A 12,672-nucleotide genomic window follows, 5' to 3' on the forward strand; every position below is an offset into this window, starting at 1 on the left:
CCATCTATTTTCGCAACCGGTTCAAGGAGAAGGTCACTCTACGAAGCCAGATGATCCACTATATGTAGCATCATCTACTCCGTTGTATGAAGGTTGTACGTACTCCGTTCTTCGTGCGTTCCTCGAGATACTTAACTTGCAAACAATTTATGGATGGAGTAATGTCAGTTTGGATGCATTATTGAAGTAGGTATCAATTCAGTTTGGCTTATATATGAATCATAATATTAATTGTTAATTCTATTTTGAAATCAGACAAAAATATATGTTGGTGGTTTTTTAACTCACTTTTAAAAATATATGTAGGTTATTATCACAAATGCTTCCAAAAGGAAACAAATTGCCAACTAAGAGAGAGCAAGCAAGACATTACTTGGCATCTCTGGGAGGCCTTGATTATGTCAAGATCCATGCATGTGTCAATGATTGTGTCTTATTTCGTGGGATTCATGAGTTCGCACGAGAGTGTCTTGTTTGTGGCGAATCAAGATACGAAGTGGAGATGAAGTCAATGAATGTGCCTCGTAAGGTTTTGCGATATTTTCCGATTGTTCCACGTATAAAACTTATGTTCAAGTGTGAGTCTATTAGAAAGCTCATGTCATGGCATGCTAGTCATCGTTCAAGTGATGGAAAATGGAGGATCCCTGCAGACACACCCGCATGGAAACATATAGATAATTTGTGGCTCCTTTTCAAAGAAGAGCCAAGAAATTTGAGATTTGGTTTAGGTTTGGATGGAATCAATCCATTTGGCATCAAAAACACATCATACAGTGTATGGCCAGTGGTATTGGTGAACTATAATATTCCTCCATCCATGGCAATTAAAAAGGAACATGTGATCTTTTACCTTTTACTACTAGTGCACATTATTCAGTGCACTTTGGTGTGAGGGTAAACATCTTCGAACTCAACGTATAGATGAAAAGAGAAATACCCAAGATTGTGGTGTCCTTGCTCACTTCGAGGTTGCCAATGGTACCATGGAAGGTTATTGTGGCTTGATCCAAGATATTCTGAAGCTTGACTTCAGACGATTCTCTATATATGTACTGGATGTGAAGTGGTTTAAAGAAGTGGTAACAAATGGTGAGCATTGCACAATCAGACGTCATCCAAGTGGTTTTGTAATCATTGACTCTACAAAATTTCACCAAAACAAGAATGACACATTAGTACTACCTCAACAATGCGAGTAGGTATATATGCAAAGGCTAATTTATATATATATATATATATGTGATACATATACCCAATATAATAAGTACTTAAGTTTTTTGCTTTTGTTTTTCAAATACAGGTTGTGTATCATCCAATGGTAAACAATAACCGATGGTGGTATGTCATCCCTATATCTAATCGTTCAAAACCAATATATGGTAATATTACCGACATGGAGATAGCATATGACAATCCAACAATCAATGATGATGTGCATGATGACACCATAATGGATGATATGCGTGATATAGTACAAGATGAACCTCGCGAGGATGTTCAAGGAAACGCAGAAGAAGACAATAATGTGATTGTCGATGATATTGATGAAGTTATTGAGCAATATAGCAACACATCTGATAGTGGGATAGACTTATTTGTTTCATTACCTCTTGGTAACATAGACCTAGAAGTAGATAGTTTAGCAAGGGCTGATCTCATTGAAGATGAGATGGATCATTCACTGTAACATACTTAATTTGCTTATTGATTCAATGTGTATTCCTAATTCTATGCTTTTTATCATGCGCACACGTGCATACTCAAGAATCAATAGTTAATTTTAAAGCTAAATTGAATTTTCTATAATAAAAAGGAAGTATCTTTTATCATCTTCAAGTACGTAGAGAAATTACGAGATACATATTGCAATGCTTGCTACTAAATGTAAGGTTTCTGTCGCTTGCCGCTAATTACTTATATGAGGCTTGTCAATTGGAGGAACCGCCATTCATTAGAGAGCAATGAAAAAGTAATTATTAACTCTATTTTTTTAATTCAATGATTCAATGTATATTCTTAATTCTATGGTTTTTATCATGTGCACATGTGCATGCTCAAGAATCAATTTCAGGTGGTTAAATAATTATTAACTTTGGTTTTTTAGTTATGTGAATTGCTAATTTTAGGTGGTTAAATAATTGTGCATCTGCTAGCGCGTCTATATTAGCGTCTATTTGCGCGGATATATAGACGCAAAATTCGCGTCTATTTACACGCACGTTTACACGCACTTATAGACACTTTGATAGACGTGCCCGACTTTGCGCGTCTAACATGCACGTCTATGCCTTGTTTCTGTTGTAGTGCTAGTACATATAAAAAGTGAAACATAGATGACTAGACTAGCACATATAAGAAGCTATTAATAAATATCTCTTGACATTTACATCCTAGCCATTCAATTGACTTAGAGTGCCTATTAAGTAAACAAAACAATTAGAAACATTGGTTTTTCCATCCAATCGACTCATGTTTTAATAACACCCATAGGTTTGGTATTTGGGCTTCATGGGATAGTTTCACAAGATTCAAGTGATTCTCAGTGATATTCAAGAAGATTTAGGACTTGTGAGATTGGGAAAGGATGGGTCTGAACCTATTTTTTCTAAAATTCACAAACATATTGAGGATGACGAGCTTATAGACGGATCTTTTGAGTTCATAAAGGATAACTATGTCGTTAAGAAATGAGAAGAGCAGAAGTGGACTATGGGTGATAACTTTTGAGTTCATATTAAGAGGGATGCTAATATCACAAATGAGTTCATATTGAGTTCATATTAGAACAAGTTAGACATGAATAAAATGCACTCAAAGCAATCATGCATCCAAGCTCAAGAGTAGGTTGTTAGGTCCAATCATTCTTGAGACTTTGAAACAATAATGAAGTAGAGTAAGAATAAAGTTAGAATAATCAATAATCCCAAGGGATGATAGGCTTGAGCTGCATGGTGAAGATGTAAATGGAAAACATTGAATTCAAATTTGGTGTAATGAATGCAACTCATTGTATGGCAAATACACATTGGAAGGGAAGCATACTGCATTTTCAACTTCATGACAACAAACATTTTGGAAGGTAAATGACACAAAAAAAATTATCTTATGTTTTGAGGGCTTAAAAATGTGAACATAGAATATACAACAATGGAGCAACAATCGAATGGAATGAAAGAGATAGAGGCCTAAATAGAAAAGTTGAATTCTTACATGGAGAAACATTAAGGTATTCTTTTTCCCTCTTTTTTCAATTTTATAACATTTTTTCTCTTTAAAAAAATGTATTAGATGAGGTTCTTTGATGTCAAACTTACTATATAATATAAGTTTACTTTTCATGTAGGTCAATGGAGCTACATTGCATGGCTTCAAAGACAAAAGCTTTGCTCATGTAAGGTGCAAGTATGATGATACATGGTTACATTTGTGTCCTTCAAGGTTCGATTTATATACCATTTTGATTGAATGCACGAAGTCAATCTTGCATACAAATGCATTTTTGAAGGTGGAAAAATCTAATCCATTACTTATAGGCTAACATGGATGCAGTTGAAAGGGAATGATGCATGATCTAAATAAAAAATCTCTTAGCAAATTTTTATTTTCTACAAATGGGTAAAGCCCAACCAATCCATTAACCTGGTCTTTTGATAGCCATGAAGACAATAGAAATCCATTTATAAGTTTAAACTTGTTATGCTGTGGTTTATGGAGTCACATTTTTAAAGTAAACAAGGAGAAAATCAATGTGAAACCATTCTTAGATGATCAATGTGGTGGAAAACTTTGGTTCATAGAGCTCTTTACTAGGGTGCATTTGGATTATGAAAAGACATGCTTTCAAATAGATGGTTGATTTTTTCATGTTGATTGTCTGCATATTTCAATGAACAAAAAAACATTCATAAACTTCACTTGTAGTCATTATAAAATTATATACAAGCTTACTAACTTTAGAATGAGAATATAGATAGAGAAGTTAGTACAAGAGAAGAGAGGAAATAAGGGAATAGGATTTGGTAGAAGATTAGACTATCTACTAAACACGAGCTTAGGCAAACAAAACTTGTTTTGCCAAATGACATGTAAGACATATTACTCTCAAGTTATGAATGAGTAACTCTCAGCTTGCAGTTCTCTCGATGAAAATAAGGAGCTTGCATAAATCCAATATGGAGTCTATAAATTGAAAAGATATTAAGATATTTTGTAACAATATAGTAGAATTCCATAGATTGGGAAAATTTGGTGGAAATCTTGCTCTATAGGACTTCCTACAGAGGATACAACAAGAAAGAAACATGGTAGGGTCAAAGGAAGGTCACTTATATAGTGCAAATACAAAAGCTTTATTTGAGGTTGCAAAGATGTCGGGTGGACCAAGGTTGCATGAATCCCTCATTCCTAGTGTAAATGGGTCTTCACACTCAAGGACAAAGAGAGGCCATCCACCAGCCAGCCACTTGATCCTTGGGAGACACGTGTATATTTTTGATATTATTGTTGAAATATATCAAAAGGAAAAAGGAAAACATAACATTATAGGAAACATTCCTTTTATTTTGAAGAAGATGAGACTACCATAAAGAAGTGGATAAGGTAAACATACTTCAATATTTGTTCTTTTTCCTTGCAAAAAGCATTCTCAATCAACTTTTCAAATTTTATAACATTTACTATTTTCATCGTAGGTGGAATCATAACAGTGGAGATAGCAAGCCTAGCATGCATGTGAGCATTGCTATTGGTGGGTGCCTTGCATTCAAGACAACTATGACACAATATATGAGTGGATTTGAATTCAATGTGCAAAGGGTCATTTGTAGTGGGTCATTGCTTAAGGAAATAGTAGCTGTCATGGACTAATTGAGAGAAATTCTAAAAATATTTATACTTATAAGGCTATGGGATGGGTGAATTGTAAGGTAAGTTATGAGATGATTCCATGGTAGCTCGTTTTTTATTATGCCCTTGAATTGATCACACATATCTTGCATTTTGCAATGTAGTTGGCTTGTCTTATTGTGGATTTGGAGAAGAAGTTTGGTATTTCTAAAAATGTGTTTCCTTTTCAAGTTTTGATCATTTGAAGAATTAAGGATTCCTTGTTCTATGTCAAGAGTGTTGGTGGATTGAGCTATCGAAGTACTATACCACTTGATCCTTCATCACTCGCAGTATCTACTAGCCAGTTTGGACCATGGTTGTTCTACTTTATGAATTTTTGGGTCATTCTGGAGAGGTTTGATCTCATAGTATGTTGAGGAGAATTAATAATGGCTAGGAGATTGTCCAATACTTTTGCTAGCACAAGGATTTCTCTTCTTTATGGAAAATAGAATAGAAAAAGAAAGTTAGAAGTCCTAGGTTTTGCTCATATGTTGAGTATCATGAGCAAAGACTATACCTTTTTGTGACTTCAATGACATGCAAGTGCATAGTGCACAATTGGGCTTTCCATCCTTGAGAACACTTATGAATGCTTAAAACAACTTGTAGTGCTTTTACCTAAGCAAGTCAACATGATTGTGGTACATTTTACTTTTTTGGCTCTTGAGCTTTAGCCTCTCATGTTCCTTGTATCTCATCTCTTTCTTTCCACAAGTCCTTGTGCTCTCTCTTTTGGTTTAGTATCCTCACCTGAGCCTCACCTTTAGGTTCACTTGCACACAACAATGTGTATATGTGCAATGGTGTGATATGACCTATATGTCCTAGATCTATATGTATGTGGATGTGAGATGCAAGGAAAATGTGTAGGTACATGAATCTTAGGATGGATGCATAGGTTAGCATGTGTGTGTGTAGCTACCAATGCCAAAGTGTGCACGTTGGGTTATTTGGACTCTAGGTCTTGTGTCAATTATCTAGTAGGAAACCTTTCATTTTCATATTCCCACCAATGATACCAATGAAATTCACCATGCGAAGTGTCAATGCACCCATTCTTTGTTCTCATTGATTTGTATTTACATCCACAATATCACTCAATATTCGTCCTATGTTACTCAACAATGCCAAGCATGCAAGATGATGCTAAATTGATTATTGCTTCTTGACTTCCTCCAAGGTCTTTAAGAGGTGGACACATAGTGCCACAATATCCAGACTCTCCAAACTTTCTCATCCCTTGGATGGGCCACAAATATGTAGTCACTTAGATCAAATACCCATATAATCATCAACTCACCAAACATGTGCATAAGCAACCATCCACTTGGATCAAGCACCCAAGTCACAAATATCTTTCGACATGCATAGCAACCCCAATTTCTCCCACCTAGATCATAAGGCATTATGAGTGCCTGACATCCTTTAATAATCAAACCCTCTGCAAATAGATCTATGAACTCACTCGATTCTCTAAGATCAAATGGAAACTCTAGTCCCATTACAACATTGGACCATTCTTCCCAACTGTATCCTAGCATCATATACATCTTTTTCACTTTTTTATACACCATTTTTACCTAATTTCAACCACCTTGGTCTCTTTTTTCTACTCTAAAAAACTCAAGTCATGATGTATATGCATAATACTAAGCTTTGTGGGCTGAAACCATTAGCCTTTCACTCTTTGGACTACCTAGAATCTACCTTATACTCTATTGGCCGAGATGCCTTAGCTGTCAAGAACTTTGGTAGTTGAAAATGATCAGCCATATTTTCTTTTTGCTAAAATACTTCTATTCTCAACTTTGTCTTCTTAGATTCCTCAACCTCTAGCTCTCTTTGTTGCATAAAAATTGCAATCATCAAATACATGTCTAGGGACTACACTAGTACAACACTAGAACTACTCAAATCTTTAGATTTTTGCATATTCTCATTCTCTATCACAATATCTACACAATTAAAACCATTACACATAGCATCTATGTGCATATAATTGTGCAAAATACATGTCTCCTTGCATGCTTTCACTCTCTTGGATATGTATTGTATGGTAGTCCAGCTAGGCATATTTGAAATCCTCTAATAAGAACAGAAGTATCAACACAAAGTCCAACAAAGCTAGAATAAAAACTTCATTACGAAGAGGTGAGAACAGATCCCACCCCCTACCACTGCCATCTCATAAAAAAGTGGTATCTAATGAAGATTCCAAATCTACTATAGGTAGAGGAGCATCCTATGAAGAATCCCTATTAATAGGATGGTTTACACACACTATATGAATTGAATAGCCCTCATCCCATCTCTACTACAAACTTGCGCATAAGTAGAGCCATCATCCATCACTTTTGTCTCCATCCATGCCTTTATAATAAATGGTTGACCTAATATGATTTCATATGAGCAAGTGTCATACACAAATAAATGAAAATCCTCTTGTACATCATGTATAGATATCATGATATTTGAGCATGTTCATACAACTCCCTTAATGTATTGTTGGCAGATCTCATCCACCAATCATGATCCACGTCAACTAGACACTTTTCACTCTCATAGAATTTGCACACAATTACAATAAATTGAGACCCATGGTAAAGAAAAGTAATACATGAAGTAGCATGCTCACCTATTTTGACTAGTATTTTTGTAGTGGTGCAAGCCCAATCATGCCTAGGAAAGTGATTCCAAGAAACAAGGATAGGTGTGTCATCATCCATAATACACTGGCTAGGCATTCTTAACAACATCTGGACATACAATAGTGTTCTCCTCATGAGTCTCATCTTGTATCTCATCAAGAAATTCCTCATTTTGGATTGTCTATCCTTCTACAATTTGCACTATTTGCCTCTTTCTCTTTATGATGTTTATGATCTCCTCATGAAATTTCCTCTTAGTTACTCCCAAGATTTTGCCACGTCTGAACTCCATTTTATTGTTTAAAATTGGATCTTCAAGCACTCTCTTAGGGTTTGTAGCATTTTTAATCCCTGAAAAAAACTTATAGCCACGCTTTTTCTTGGGCAACACATTGTACTTCTTCTCCATCTCTATGCATCATGCATAACCAACTAGGAATTGGCCTAGGAGAGAGAAAAATAGACTTAGCTCCTCTATTCTCTTTGATATACTAGGAGCATTATCATCACATCTCCTCTTCTCGTCAATAAGTACCTCAATTCCCTAGGTCTTTGCAAGGTATACATAGATAGAGTAAGTATCCATTGGTGCCTATGGTATACAAAATTCCATAGTTTTAACTTACTCTATGGTCCGCTCACAATCTGCATACCATAGGTAGAAGCATGATCTCTAGTCAAATATGAGGCCTCCATAGCCATATCGTCAAGAGTTTCCTTCATTCCTTCTTTGCCAAAGCTCAATGTCATAGGCATACCAGTCTCTAGTAAGCATACGTTATTTTTGGGCTCCTAAAATACCAAATTCTTTCTCATTGCATCATTAAAAAAATCACAACGCTTGCATTGATGCTCAAGATTGTCATACTAAATACATCTCCTAACATTGTCCCTTCTCGGAGGCACCTGTGATTAAGGTCTTTCTCTTTCACGCATAGTAGATGGCCATGCAAACCTCAAACATCAAGCTTTAGATCTCTTAAATTTTACCTTATCTCATCCATACCATTGTTCCAAAGTGGAAAAGACATAGATGCTAATGGCATAATCACAACTTCTAGTAGCATAGGCAGAAGCATAGACATAAGTATAGGGACAGATGCATGTATAGAAGTAGAAATAGACAAGAGAGATTTAGGCATAACTTGTGTAGGCATAGAGACAAGAGCTAGTAGAAGCCATAGAAATAGGAGAAAACTTAGGAGATACAATATCATTCTATATCTAGACTTTCACATATGTCCATTACCAAAGTAGTGACAATGTCCTTTCTATCCTACTAATTAGTCTTGAGATCCATAGGTTGCAATCTGTCTTTCTCAAGAGCTCTCCTAGTTCACTTGAAGCACTAGATCTACTGCCTCTAAGATTAATTCTACCTTCTTGGCTCTAAGGACACTTGACTTGTAATATCCATCTCATTAAGCCTAAATTTAAACTCCTCAACACCTCTATCACCACCAAGCCCTTGTTTGGCTTGTGTATCCACTCACAAAAATATGTGCCTCATATCCATCCCAATATCTTCCAAGAAGTATTTTTCCTTCTTGGCTTTCTTGAAGGTAGGCCAAATAGGACTCACAACATAGAGCTTATTGATGCATGGCTTTAGGGAAGAAGTTACTACTATACAAAGTACTGGCTCATCATATCCATGGGCACACCATAGAAATCCATCTTTCATTCATAAAGCTTACGATAGCCTAAAACATTGTGACCACTCTTCTTTATAGATAGTTCTAGTGTAAATACTAATTTGATAATGATGTATATATGGAGGTCCTGAGATTTTGTTTGAACTTGCATCAGAATACCACTCATTCTTTATAGTGGATTATGAGAAGGTAATAGAGGAAATGTGAAATGATCTTCTCCATCCTTTGTTTAAATTATGTAGGATTTGAGTAAAGAATGAAGATAACACAAAACGTAAAGTTGAGAAATATCTTTAACTTGTAACGTATTGATATAAGATGGTTCTATCCACCTATGTGATTCCATTGTAAATTTTAGGTGGAAATCTAGATAGATGATAAGCGAAGATCATAAGGCTAACTGAAATATATCTAAATAGGAAAATTATTGAGCACCATGAACCATTAGTAGCATCTTATGAGTGTGGGACATTAAGCATATCCACCACTCTTTATCTCCTTCTTCATTTTATCTATCTTCTTTCCTTGGAGTTGTAGTAGAAGTGGTGTGGGTTTTGGAAGAGAGTGTGATGATGGTGTGAGGGTCTATATTTCAATTTTGAGACCACTCAGGAGCCACACTCATGAAAATGAGTGTAAGAGGAGATCAAATTCAAGAGGACTTACAGTTTCAAAAATGGTATAGTCTAATGGTGAGATATAACTATTTTGTGTAGATTGATATTCTTATCTACTATCTTATTGCTTCCATTGCTTGAGCGCAAGGGAGAGAGAGAGAGTGACAATGAGAGTTGGGCAAGAGACTAGTAAGGGGAAATCTTAATCCTAATTCTTTGCTTTAATCTCTCTTTCCCCTCTTAATTATATAGCTTGAAGGGTAGGAGGTTAAGTGAGAGAGAGAATTTGAGAAAGAGAGGGTGAAAGAGCAATTGTGAGAGAGGATATTTTCCATCCTATTTATCATCTTTTTCTTCTTCTCTTAGCATTAGATTAGCAGAGGTGAGGATTTTTCCATTCTCTTCACCTTCTTTGTCTTCTTATCTTAGCATTTTCTCAATAGTTGTGAGGATCTTAAGAGGGTGAGGAAAGGACTTGAGTAGCAACATGTGGATCATGAGAGCACCAACAATCCCCTCACGCATCTTGAATGACTAAAAGTGGAGAAAAAAATTGTGGATGAAGTTATGGGATTACTTACTTAGAATGAAGCGCAATTAATGCACATGAATTACTTATTTCTAGGTGCTTCATTAGCAAACTTTTCAATTAGCACAAGAATAAATTATTTTGTATAGTTCATTAGAACTAAGTTATTGCATTTTTTAGGTGCTCCATAATGCAAAGATATTATATGCACACAAAAATGAAATTTATTTATTTGGATGTAACCTTTATGCAAGTCCTAAGGGAATAGATTATTAGTTTTGGAAACCTTGGAACTTGTAGACAAGAGTTAGAAACTAATATGCCAAAAATATCATGTTAAAAAAATAAAGAAAGATGCCCAAAAAAGGATGTTTTCTCAATTAATTTTGAGCACAAAAAGATAATACAAAATCCATTAATATATGCATGGGAGAGTTACTCATCCATGCATGGAGGGAATTTGTACTCAATAATTGTGTCATGCACTCTTTCTCTATTTTTTATGGGTTTGCGATTTGTGAGCTTTCTCAATTATCTTCCTCTTATAATTTATGAGTTTTCAAAATTTTCCTATATTGAAGTTTATTATGTTGTGAAGGACTAGAATATTGGTATCAAATCCAAGCTATTGGTGTGCACATCAATATTATAAGGGAGGGATACAATGAGCTTGGTAAGGAACATCATCTCCATCATCAAGTATCTACCTTTTATTTGCAAGACAAAAGCTTTGGAAAATGGATATTGGTGGCTGATATAAAACTTGATCCTACTATTCTTCATGTTCTTTGCTTCAATATTTCAATGAAAGGAACCTATCCAAAGAAATATTTTCACCTAGCATTCTATAAAAACACACAGATCTCGAAAAGCACTCGATTGGTGGTTTTCGCTATTAGAGGTGGTTTTCTTGAAGAGGAATATAGAGAACAATGAGCAACTATACATCTTCTCAGTGCCGCCTCCAAACCACATTCATATTCTCCAATCGTTACTAATTCCGCTCCTCCCACCATCGATGGCTCTCATCATTTATTCAACCCCAAATTTGATGGAACAATTTTCCTCAATGATAAAAGAATAAGGTTTTTAAAAATAGATCTTAGTAAGCTTTAAACTAAAGCATGATAAAGCTTTACAAAACTAATTTTTAAAAAAGTAGCACAACCATTGTTTTTTAGAAAAGGGAGTACCTTAATAAAAACCTCTTTAATAAGCTTATCATAAATTTTGGGGCTCCTCTTCCCTTTACATGTAGGCCTATAATAGCCCTTTGTAAGCCTATTTTCCTATGCAACATCCCTTAAAAATCAAACGAGATTATCAACAAGCACTGATTCACATTAAGCAAATTTGAAGTCTAATATTCTTTGAGGAGCTTGTTCACACAAAGGAATTATTAGTTGATTCTACATTATTCTAAAACCTTGTTCTTATACAATGATTATTAACTTGAAATATCTTGGGACCTGCTAATATGGATGAAGGCAATATAGAATCTCTACTTCTTGAGATTTCTCTACAATAACAAATTGATATTATTCATCTTAATTTGATCAAATTTACGGAGAGTCGTCAAGAGTAAACAACAAAATGCAACTACCCAAGATGAGACTGATCACATTGCTCCTATCCTACGAAGTGTCTTTGAAGCACAACAAGCTAAGAAGGATCAAAAAATCAATTGCAAGAGTTTCAATTTTCTATGTTTGATGGTAAAAGGGGGGGAGGGTGTTTGGTCTTTGTTGAGTAAGTTAGATGACTACATTATTGAAGAAGTTTTTTTTGAAAAAGATAAAGTTAAGTGCCCTACAACTATTTGATAGACAAAGCATTTCTTTGATGTAAGATCCTTTGTCATAATATCAATGGGCCAAATATGTGAAATGAATTTATTAAAAATATCAAGTCCACCTTAGTTAAATCTTCATGTAGAGTGAAATTGAGCTAATCCATCCTCGCAAGAAAGTGGTACCATGGCTACCTATATGAAAATATATTAACATCTCTTTTTTGAAACATGTTGGAAAAAGGTTCTTGAGAGTATACTACAACATATATATGAAGATGATGAATTCAAGCTAGCTCGACCTGTGTCCTATTCCCAACAAGAAGAGTTCATGGGCATACTATTACAAGGATCATCCAAGAAAATGCATCCTCCACAGAAGGTGCTTCCTCTAGTGTGCCTCCATTGGAGAAGAGATTAGGGACCAAGTAGACCTCCCTCAGATATTTGAGCCTAAGATGGAAGAACTGATTGAGGCAATACTACCCATGGATGTTGAGTCCTCTGATCCATTCATAGATGAGGCTTCCCTACCAATGTA

This window comes from Lygodium microphyllum, chromosome 19, assembly GCF_053477565.2.
Source record: "Lygodium microphyllum isolate KBCC chromosome 19, Lygodium_microphyllum_v1.1.10, whole genome shotgun sequence".
NCBI classification, from domain to species: domain Eukaryota; kingdom Viridiplantae; phylum Streptophyta; class Polypodiopsida; order Schizaeales; family Lygodiaceae; genus Lygodium; species Lygodium microphyllum.